Source organism: Labrus bergylta, chromosome 6, assembly GCF_963930695.1.
Source record: "Labrus bergylta chromosome 6, fLabBer1.1, whole genome shotgun sequence".
Classification (NCBI taxonomy): Eukaryota; Metazoa; Chordata; class Actinopteri; order Labriformes; family Labridae; genus Labrus; species Labrus bergylta.
This window is the reverse complement of record NC_089200.1, coordinates 22,976,052-22,988,219: the sequence shown is the minus strand read 5'-3', so window position 1 is coordinate 22,988,219 and position 12,168 is coordinate 22,976,052.

The following is a 12,168-nucleotide window of genomic DNA, read 5'->3' as shown; positions in this document are numbered from 1 at the left end:
GAAAACCATCATGGCAGTGGCAAAATGGTCAAACTTGAGGATTAAACAGTATTCAACAAGCTATTGGGGGGCTTCATCAATTACTAAAACTGTCCTGTTTGGATAGGTCTGTCTGAAAGCTCCAGACCTCCCTGCACAGTGAAAACTGTCCCCTGGTTCTGTGCGCTGTGGGAGCCTCTTGCTGGGTTTCTGAAGGCCTGTCTCTCACAGGGAGCTGGGCTGGGGGAAAATCTGTCCACAGCCATTTCCCTACTCTTTAATCTGAGCGGCCGACTGGAGGGAGCAGCGCTGCACATTCCATTAATGCAAAGTGGGGCTTGAAGGCCCGTAATTTATTGGCTCTGCAGGCTCGCCTCCCCTCATCTCACTCATATTGGCTCCCGGCCACCAAATACTCCCCCTGATACCCGTCGACATGCAGCACCCTGCACTCAGCGTTTTCCGCTATTTCGCTTTCTTTCTCCTTTTTACCTCTCTCTCCCTCCATTTACCGCTCTGTGCTTCTTACTCTGTATGCTTTCTCACTTCATACCTTCGCCTCCATCTCTCTCAATAATTCTATCATGCACACATACAGAGATTCCCTCTACAGAAGCATCCTCCGGTCTGAATTATTGTAGCATTTTATCCTTGTCGCTCCCACAGCTCCTATGAAAGGAGCCGAGGATGATGTGAGGAGTCGGCTCCTTAAGCCTCTGAATCTCTGATTTAAAGGACAGTTTAATTAGCACTGAAATGACACAGATGCAGAGAGAGAGAGCTGCACGAGAACACAAGAACCCCCCTCTTAAATAGACACAAAAAGTGGGACACAAAGGCTGTTTTCTCTGATGATCCTCTTTTAAATCCATCTTCCCGCCTACTTGTGATGATCTGCTATAAAAAGGCTGCCCTACTGACACACTGAGCTGCTAGGATGCCAGGCACTGGCAGGAGAGATTTTCATTGGTCCACCAGGATGAAAGGACCAGAGAGCCAAAACAGAACCTGTTTGGGTTATATTCTGGTCAATGGGTCAAGAACAAGCCCCATTCAATCACTCCGGATCTAATTATCATGCTGTGTAGAATGAGAGTGGATCGGATAATCCTGATCATGAAAGAGAAACATAATCACTTTGTATGTAGCCTGTGATGACTGTGACGATTTATAAAACTTCGACATAGAGATGAGCGAAGAACAAAGCCTAGAGCAGCAGAAACCATAAGTTGAAGATAAAGGGGTAAGAAAAAAAGGATTTCTTCTTCTCTCATGCTAAAAAAAGAGGCAGAGAGAGAGAAAAAAATGAATGAAAAAGAGGTCAGACCTGCAGCACCTCCTCTCTCTGGACCTCCTCCATACAAGAAAGCAACCATGTAAAGTGTATTAAACTTACAATAAATCAGAGTAAATGAATAAAATAAAATGAAAAGACATCTGCAGCATCCTTTAACTCTATTCATGATATTCATGATCAATGAATGAAACCTATGAAACGAACAGCTATGTTGCATCATGACACCCACAGCTAATGTAGTGTTTCTAATAAAGCTGATGTAACTGATCTTAAGGCATGTTATGGAATCGAGGCAGCACGTTCACTGTTTTACTAGCTGTATATCACTTTAACCACATTCACATATAAGATTTACAGCGACCTTGTTCTGTCCAAGAAGCAACAATTAAACCAGACAATTCAGCCTTAATTCAATTTAAAGAATGTCCTGACTCAGCAGTCTGTAGATTGAGACTACATGTTACAAACCCATCCCTCAAACTCGTTCAGTTTGCAGTGTTATCCAACTTTACTTGTTTACTAATGACCTTCCATAGTGGAGGGGTTCTTCAAATTGCAGTGAGTTATTAGAGAAATATACGAACAGATTCAGAGTTCATTTAGACTAGATATGTAAAAGTTTATGCATGGAAGCCTATTAGGGTCAGTTTAACAGCAGGAATATATTTTTGCACATTTGAAATATAGTTGAAAAATCAACATTCTTCCTCTCAACATTATTTTGCTGAGGACTGTCCCTTTAACTCGCTGTAAGTTACTCATGCAGATCAACTAAATGAATATAAGAACACATAAAAAACTGTGTCTGTGCTGTGGAATTAAATAATTAAAGAGCAACATCCTGATTGGGACTTGTTTGAGTTGGTTCAGAGTTTTTTAAAGCCTCCCTAACAAGAAGAGGCAGAGAGCATTAAGAACCAGCGTCCAATCTGAGCGGTAAAACACATCGGAAAATAAAAACTTCACTAAAACAGCGTGTAAAACAGAAACGATTAATTAAACTGACACATTCCTTACATTTGCATTTATGGAGTGAAAAAGTAGCTCCAACATGTCTGTTAACGGCTCATTCTGAGTTTAATGAAAACAAAACAGAGTTTTTGGAGAATGAAGAAAGCGAGCAGTAAAATATTTATGAGCCGATTAATGTTTGTGTGTGTGGTCAGAACGCATCGGCCAGTGTGCTGCTTCTTTTATATTCATGCAGAGGGGGAGACCACTGTGTAAATTATTTAGACCTTTTCTTTATGCGTGTGTGTGTGTGTGTGTGTGTGTGTGTGTGTGTGTGTGTGTGTGTGTGTGTGTGTGTGTGTGTGTGTGAGAGAGAGAGTGAATTATTGAAGTTATGTGTACACAAACACAGTGGGGTTCCTCTTTAGAGGGTCATTGGCCATGCTGTTGAAATAACATCATTATATGGCCACTTGTGCTGTGTGTGTGTGTGTGTGTGTGTGTGTGTGTGTGTGTGTGTGTGTGTGTGTGTGTGTGTGTGTGTGTGTGTGTGTGTGTGTGTGTGTGTGAGTGTGTGATATGTGTGCGAGTGTGATGTGTGTGCCTGCCTGCATGCGCGTGTGTGTTTGTGTGTCCATCAGTAAGAGGGCTTTCCATTTAGTGAATGGATCCTTGGGGACATATTGTACAGAAGAAGGAGCTGATATTGAGATAAAGAGACCACAGCAGGCTGAGATGGAAGAGGGGGTGAAGAAAAGAAAACAGAAAAATACACTCAGTCAAGTAAATCTCAGGCAACCTTTGTGCACTCAAATAGCCTAATCACAAATTAATTTATGATTCTGATTTGATTTCTTTTACTGAGTGTGTTTATGTGAACTTGAGTATCCTGGTTATGAAGCAGAAAAGTTTGACTTACAGTATGCGTCACTTGGCTAAGGCTGAGGCTGAGCAGGTAATCGACAGCTGTCAGAAACCGGGGTAAGGCTTATACATGCCACAGTTTCCCATTTTGTTTTTTTTTCCAAGTATGAAAAGATCTTAGCTACTTTTAATATAATTATTTCCAGTTTAATTTTGGAATTTCAAAAAAGCTACCGAGCAAACCTTCGCTAACCTATTTTAACTGTGAATCTGGCTGTTTTTAAGGGAAGAGATTTCCAAATCAATATTTGGTTTCAAATGATTGATTTCCTCAGTGAAGCTGTTGCGGTTGCAGTTGATAACTGCTTATCCCTAACATGTGATCTGGGTACAGAGATTATGCTTCACCAGCTTACATAGTTGATGGTTAAAATGTCAAACCAAAAAGGGGCTGATTTTACTCATATTTAGCAGAGTGAATTTGTCTATTGTTCTGGTTAGTAAGGGTCTTACCTTGTAAAAACCTGGAGAAAGATTATTAAGGCTGATATTTTTATCCTGAAGACTTAAAATACTCATATTGAATTCACTGACAGGGACAGTTTAAACAGTTATTGTCAAGTATCGATAACATATCTGTTATTCATGAAATGATCTTTTTGGGAGCCAGATCTTTTGTTCTTATAGTAAGAAAATAAATGTTGATTTTCTTACGTCTCTTTTTCTTTCTCTCCCCCTCAGAATTGAGCGAGTGGCTGATTGAAGCACACGTCTTTCATTGAGCGTTCCGTCAGGATTATCGGCGGGGGTCCTGAGAGAGGTGCCTGTGCATTCTGACGGGTTAACATGTGGAATAGCGTTGATAATCGCTATGCTAATTGCGTTTCTGAACGCACGTTAGCACACTGTGAGCTATTTCACAGCAAACAGCCGTGGCCTGAGCTGTGAATAATGACCACTTCAGCTTCTGTGAACACTGAGCGGCTGATGGACAGAGCCAGTGGGCGGTTTGAGAGAGGAAGAGGAGGATGAGGAGGGATGGATAGACAGCTTTTTGCATAATTACTCACATGTGTCTCACCACTCTCAGACTGAGTAATGTTCATCTGACAGCATACAAAGAAGAGCAGCCCTTCATGTTGAGGCTGCTTCTCTTCCAGGACTAAGACATTGTCTATCTGACGAAGCGTCCTCTTTTATTTTACCACACATTTCTCCCCTTTTTTCTTAAACTGTTTTATGTGTGTGAAGGAGCCCTCTCTTTGATTCACACATATTCAGTAAAGCTTACACAGAACAGTGTCTCTCTGATAGTTTTTCACTTTTTTCTTCAGCTTTATTTTAAAGCTGCATTCCAACCAACCAACCACTGTGTCTGAAACACAGTAAACCACATTTATTACAGCGAGATCTCTGCAGAGAACATAAAAGCTCGATCAAAGCAACTAAACAAAGAGCAACCAGGAAGAACACTTCTGCTGCAGGGCAATCTGACATCCAGCAATGCAATCCACATTCCAATCACATCTTCTTACAACACCAGGTCAAATATCTACCTGCTGAGCCACAGCCACCCCGGGATCTGAACTTTCTGCCAATCACACAGTACAACCACATGACAAATATCCAAATTGAGAAATCCCTACTCAACAACAGATGGTAAAAAGTCAAGCACACATGGCAACACAAAGTATATAAACCACAGTACAAAGTATAGAAAAAACTGTTTTGCTTATGCTTAGGAGATGCTTTGATTCCACAATTTCGCAAGACAAAACTACATTAACAGGTTTGACTTTAATTTGTTTATGTAGAGAAAGAAAGATGCCCTGCTTATTTCACTGAATGGTACAGTTTGATCTGCCTTTGTGCCCTTTTTCGGTTTTATCTATCAGCCCAGGTTGCATCCCAGCTGTGCAAAAACTAAAAAGTACAGAAGAGTTCAAACTCTGCAAACTTTAAGTTGGCCCAAAGAGGTTTTGGTCGGTAAAACGCACTACACATCAGTCGATGGCCTTAGTTAACTGGGCCAAAGTTATGAACCAACTAGCTTCCTATCCTTTATGTTTAACGTCTTTAATCTCAAAAGACTTTAAGTTTGACCTTTCACCTCTTATGTGAGTAATGTGAGTTCAGGGGGTTTTGCAAGCATAAGTTATCGAACATGGGCAAAACAACAACGTACAAAGTCACAGCAACAATTTTCAGTTCTCAAATCTGCTTGTCTGTATGCTTTACAGAAAAGGGATTAAATACAAATTCAGACTAAAGAATCTCACCTGTTGAGGTGGAAAGCAAGCAGCAGCCCAAGCATACACGAATATTAGACATATTAGCCCACCAATGGCTTCAGTTACAGTTTCTACAGCTCATTGTATGGCCAAGATTTTAAACCTCAGAAAAAAAGAAAAGATCCGCACACTGTTCAGCTCATAATGAGTAACTTTATTAAGGGCTGCGTTTCGATTTTTGGAAAAAATTATGTATTGTTCTTAAAGTTAAATCTGCCTTAATTTTGACTTCTTGCAATGAATAAATTATGTTTTGGTTGTGGTGGCGATTAATGGCCATAAGGTAGCTTAAGTAACTTACAGGGCATAGTGCATAATAAGGATGAGGAATGTCTTCACTGAGCGCTTATCCTTTCATTAGTACACAAGTACCATGAGTTTATTTCAAGCAGTAATGTTTTCTTCTCATCTAAAAATATACTCTCCTTATCTATTTGCACTTTGCTGTTCAGGGAGATGCTGTGTTGTTGTTTCACAGTCACAATAAAGACTTGGATCTTGAATAAAAAGGATTTCCGGATGTTCAATCTTCAAAAACAAGGAATTTACTATTTTAAAAAGAGTCTGTGCTTTTGACTGCATTAGACAGCAGGAAAAAAACAACCAAATAAATTCCAATGATTGATATAAAATATTAATAAAGGGATTAACTAATTACTGGAGCAGGAACCTGAGTGAATGTTTCCTGGTTTTCATACTACACTGCCAAAAACTTGATTGATGGCTGCATCAATCTAAAAAGGTGACATGACAAGTGACAGGAAACACATTAACAATAATGAGTAAAAAGAATATAAAACATCATCGTGGTCCTTTGGTTTCAAACAAAAACAAACTAAGGAAATCAAACTAAGACTCCAAATTTTACAGAAACACCAAGTTATGCTTCTGTCATTCAGGATGATCAGACATCTTTGAGTACTCTGATTACAGTGCTGAAAACCTCTATATGTACACAAGCATGGGAAAGCTCCATGCTGCTGGTTGTATTATAAACAATTTACAGATTACTGTAGTAAACTGACAGTAACTGTCACAGGTATTGGTGCACTTCTTTTACATATCCAATAAAAAGTGGTTTATCTTGCTGCCATGAGTTTTTTTTTTTATATATATATATATATATATATATATGCCATCATATGGGCTCATTAAAAAACAGCAAGACCGTTTTACCTGCTTTCACCACTGCATTATTTATATTTATGAATTTCTCTTCACAAAGATAGGGGAGAGACTGTATTTATGTGATGCCTAATATCAGTGAACATGGCATGAATGCCTAATTAAGCTGACATGAAACTATGTTCAATGTGCAGACTGTCTGGGGGGTTGGTGGTTGTCATCATCGTTGGAGAAGAATGAAGATGGATGTAGGAAATGCATAGAGTCTGGCCTTTGAACCCCTCCTCTGGGACTGTGGTTTCCCCCTCGTCTTGCTACTATGCCGTATCCATGGTGATCATTACGGATGGATGGTAGTTGCACCCTTCGGTCCTGCGTCACCTCCGCACAGGTGTTCTCCTGTCACACCCTCGTCTCCTTTACATATCTCCTCCTAAATCACCACCGGCTCTCTTGAGGATACCGTGCTGTAATGAGGAACATATCCTGAGGAACAACCTCCGACACCCTCGCTCCCCCCTCCCTATCTTTTCTGCTACACTCATCCATTTTTTTTCTGCTTCTTCTGCCTCCACCTCCCCCACGTCTGGCCCTGGATCAGCAGCCCTCCTGGTGCTTTCTCTATTTCTTCCTATTTCTGTTTTTGCATTCTAGCCAAGGAGTGATATTAGAGACTGCACTATTAGCGAGTGTCCTACAGCTGCAGGAAACACGTCTGTGCAGATGCTACCTCCATGTTAATAGAGCAGACAGGATTCCTGGTGGGCACAGACGAGTGGATTCAGCCTCAGGTGAGAACAGGGTGAACACGTTCTGCAGCTTCTGTCTCTGTTTTAAAGCAAACACTTGATATGTAGGGCCACAGACACAGAGCTGTGTCACTGCACTTAAAAACACTTAGACATTGTAAACAGGCTAACGTTAATGAAAAGGGGCAGACTCTCTTCTTACGGCTGCCATTTAGTCTAGCATTTAGCCTAGCGCTGAGGTAACAGCGAGTGTCATGGGAATGCTAATGAAGCTAAGGAAAACAAAGCCTGGTTAATGAGAGCTCAGAGATAAGAGAGCAGGGGCTAGGACACACATGTACACACACATGTACACACACGTGTACACACACAAGCACACACACACACACACACACACACAGGCTCTTCCCCTTCGACACTAATTAGACAGGAAAGACTATATGTGGAGGAAGAGCTAACTAACCGTCCACATCAATACTGCAGCATGTGTCTCGTCCGTTGGCCTCAAAGACTGGTCGGGTGGAGAGGATGGAGAGCAGGAGGATACAAATTAGAGAGAGGGCAAGACATGGAGGGCAGGGAGGAAGGAATCTGCAGGAATGGAATAATTTCACACCAGCGCCTGTCAGGGTGTGATCCACATATGTGACACATGTATCTATGAGGCCTATTCAAATATTACAAAGAAGGAAGTGGTGAAGTGACACCTGGAGCAGATCCACCGTCACCTCTATGCATACATTGGACAGCTGTACTCACACATAGTATCGGCTCACACATGGCCACATCAGAATTCGGATACTTGCATCGACGAACATGTGCAAAGAAAGAGAAATCTTTATAATCAAAGTAACCACTTCTCTTTAAAACTCACATACAACTAACTTAAATCAGAAAACTATGTTTAGTAATGAAAAGTAATGCCTACAGTAAGACTGTTCAATATAAAGTGGATATTTTAGTTTTGAACATACCCACCGCAACCTTAACATTTGTTCTCAGATGGGGTTATTATGGTCATTAGGTCAAAGGTGGGATGCTGAAAACATCTCACGCTCTATTTTTTTGGTAAATTGGCCAAGTAACAAAAGGGATCGAACCCTGATAGGTGTAAAAAGGGGTGTATTTCCACCTCATACGAAATGGGGGGGACACACAACCCAATGAAAGCATGATCTTTATTTTTATTTTTTTTACAAATATAATGGAATCTAAGTCAAGTAAGCAAAAAAGGCTGACATTTTTTTGAATGATGGTCACCTGTTCAATCAATTTCAATCAATCAATTTTTATTTAGTGTCAACTCATAACAAGTGTTATCTCAAGACACTTTACAAAAAGCAGGTAAAAGACCTTACAATTGTCAATTATAGCAATTGCACTAAGTCTGTGTTCCATTTCAGACTAAACTTTCTTTTCCAAAATGAATGACTTTGCAAGTAAGTACATCATGTACACACTAGGGGTGACCCCGTATAGTCTACTCAACAGTTCGTTCGTCAGAGCCTCAGTTGACTGCCAGTCTCATAGTGAAGCACAAGAATCATTCTGTCCCAGCTATATGGGGGATGTTTAATGTCTAACTTTACATAGATTCATCTCTTTTCTCCACACAATTTACGGCTAAATTGACTCTAACCCTAACCCTATTTTGGTATGACTATGATTTTATTAATTCTTATTGAATGTAGTTCTGATAACCACTATTACTTTAAATGTGCATGAAGAAATCCCACAAAGTATTGATAGAGGCAGCATTTTTAGAGAATTTCATTACACCGAAGCAGTAAACCTAAATCTTAAGGTCAAAATGTGTTGGTCAGTTCTGCGGAAATCTTTGAAGTGCATTGTGTGACAGAGAAAAAGTCAACAATGCATCCCTAAAGCCATTCCACTATTATGGCTAAAAGGTCAACAATGACTTGATCCATGAGATCAGATTGATTTGCTCTTTCAGAAGCCTCTGGTCTCTTTCCTGTTCAGATAGATTTCCAGCTGACCTGACTTTGGTTAGGCCACACAAGACTGATCATCCAATATGGTGCATTTTTGTAAAACAATCAAGATGGCCAATGATGTAGAACTGGCTATTGCTCTTGTATTAAGTAGTTCACATCATGCAGGAATCATGTACAATGGATGCACCAAATGTTGTTGTACAAGAAGTCATGAGAACTGGATGTTATGAGCAGCTGCCAGGCCTAGCTGTCTACCTCTTCATCTCATGTTTGGCATCCCTGATTGGTTTAATCTATCTAGCTGGAAATAGAGATTCTTGATTTGTGCCCATTGAAAATCAAATATATCCAAACAGGGTCCTGACTAGTTTGCATCTGAGAATTGGACTGGCAATTACCCAAAATCATCAGACAAATTCTTTATCTTCTTCTCTATGATTTCTCTGTGATAAACATCAAGGTAGCAATTACATTTTCTATAAAATGCATTTGGTAGGTATATAAAAACATATATACAGCATTGATAAAAGTGATGTCATGCCGCTTCTCCAGACTAAGCTGAATTAAAGCCTCATCCTCCAGTTATCTCTCCCCTGCCCCCATCAGACACCCTCCCCCTCCATCTCCCTGAGTCTCTCCCTCTCTGCTTCCGACACTCAGGGAATACTAACCACTGGGCTTTTCCCCTCCCTGGACCTGACCTGATATAGCTGCCACTCCTCTTCCTCACGCCTGAGGCGATGGCTGAACTCGAACTAGGTTAGAGATGGAGTGGAAAGAGGTGAAGTAACGGCAGACATGCAGCACGCAAAGACCAGTTAGCTTAATAACCATCAAGCAGAGGTTCTGGGAGTGACTCCATCTCTCTCACGTCTGGTTCTCTCTCACTCTCTCTCCAGCCATCTATCACATCTCTACCTTCCATTTTCCTCCCCCTGTCTTGCAATCTACGGCCCTTTTTATCCGTCTCCCCCCTCTCCTGCCCTATCACTCTCATTCTCCATTTCTCACTCTCTCTTGTACAATCAATCAGTTCTGAATTACTCATTTACTCGGTCTCTCAGAGCTGCATATTCTCTCTGCCACCGAGGACTGCGTTAATTCTCTTCCCTCCTTCGCTCTCTGTCTCTGCACTCTGTCTGATAGAATCAGATGCTATTTGTCTATTAAAGGGCCACAGGGATATTTAATAAAGGGCCTGTAATAACTGTGCAGGGCTGAATGTGTGCGTGTGCGCGTGCAGGAGCGTGTGGATGAATTTCCCTCCATTCTCCACCTTGATGAGGAAATTAACATGTCCGATGTGGCGGCTGATGAAAAGTCATCTCGATGCCAATGGTGAATGTCGCAGTTAATTTTCTATTTAGCTACAGTAACCCTAACCAACTCTAATTGATTAGGTGATCAAAAGTAATTGGTATTAGGCCGCAGCTATGGATTCATTTGTCTTTTATGAATACTAATTGACCCCAGACTGGCCCCATGCGCACACCTCCCCTGATCTCTCCTCCGCTGCTTTTCCTTCCTCTGAAACACTCACAGGACCTGCAAGTCATTGTGCAGTCTCCCTATTCACCCACATTACCCTGCCTGTGTGTGTGCGTGTATATGGTTGTGTGTGCGTGTGTGTGTGTGTGTGTGTGTGTGTGTGTGTTTGGGTACTTGTTTGCCAACAGAAATGGTAAAGTTACACACGTAGTTCGAACAGAAAAATTGTGATGAATTACTGGAAGCTTTCTTGCTGTGAAGATTACTTTTTGGAACAGCTAAGAAAATGGATTTTCTTGTGAAACAAGTTTTTTTTTTTCTTTCTCATTTTACTGTTGCATAGATTGATATAATAAAAAAACGCTTATAGCTTGCATTTCTGACACTTTCAGAGGGACTCTCACATAAGGCAGGATGGGTCTAAATTTACAGAAGTGTAATTTCCTTAACTTGTACTCAACAGTTATGAGGCCCATGAAGAGCCTCAGACACTCTGACAAATACAAACAGATACACAGAATATATGAGGCGAACAACATGCAGAATAAAGAGACAAAAAAATACAAAACTGATCAGATAAAAGATAATGATTAAGAGTGAATAAAGACTCCCGTTGCTGCCTCTCCAGCAGTGTGCTATGATCTTACTGGTGGGAATATTTTCCCTTTTTTCAGCGAGACCGAGTTTCCCATACTCACAGATAAGCACACAGGACTAAACTGAAACCTTATTACTGCTGACTTCCTTTTTCTGGCAACACATTCATGGCAGAAACACAAAAATGCAAGTCTGTACACACACAAACACACACAGAAACACCTCTGGCAGCCCTGCAGAAGCTGAGGCTGGAAGGCTGTCATGGTAACCGTTCTGCAAAGGTGTGATTGGTCAAGGCAAAGACGTGCAGAGGAATGTGTGCTGGGATGGGGTATGTAAATTCACTACATATAAGAGGAACATGCAGTTTAAACACACACACACATACTTACACTCACACAATGTGGGAGTGCTTTAAGTTTTCTCAGGAGGCTGAAGAAGAAGTGTTGAGAACCGGTGTTTCCTAAATAATGAGTAAACAGACAAATACTGACATGCAGAGGCAGAAAATAATTACTTAATTCTATGATATGAGAAGTGACAAGCTGGTTTAGACGATCTTGGGAGAAAAAAAACATGCCCAGACGTTTAATTAAAAATATGCAAATGTCCTCGCAGTTTGGAGGCTATCAAATTCAACTTAACTAAGCAAAAATCTCCTCTGACTGCATTTCAATTACTGTGTCTCTGCACGTTTTTCAACCGCTCCAACCAATCAGAGAGGGGTGGTCTCATCTGGTGGTCGGAAATCTAACAGAAAAATGAAAACTCCAGAAACATCAATATTGTTATTTATGATTATATTTCTCAATTTCTCCTGGTGATTGACAAAGAGCTCATGGGAAATTGATAACAGGGATAAATAATTA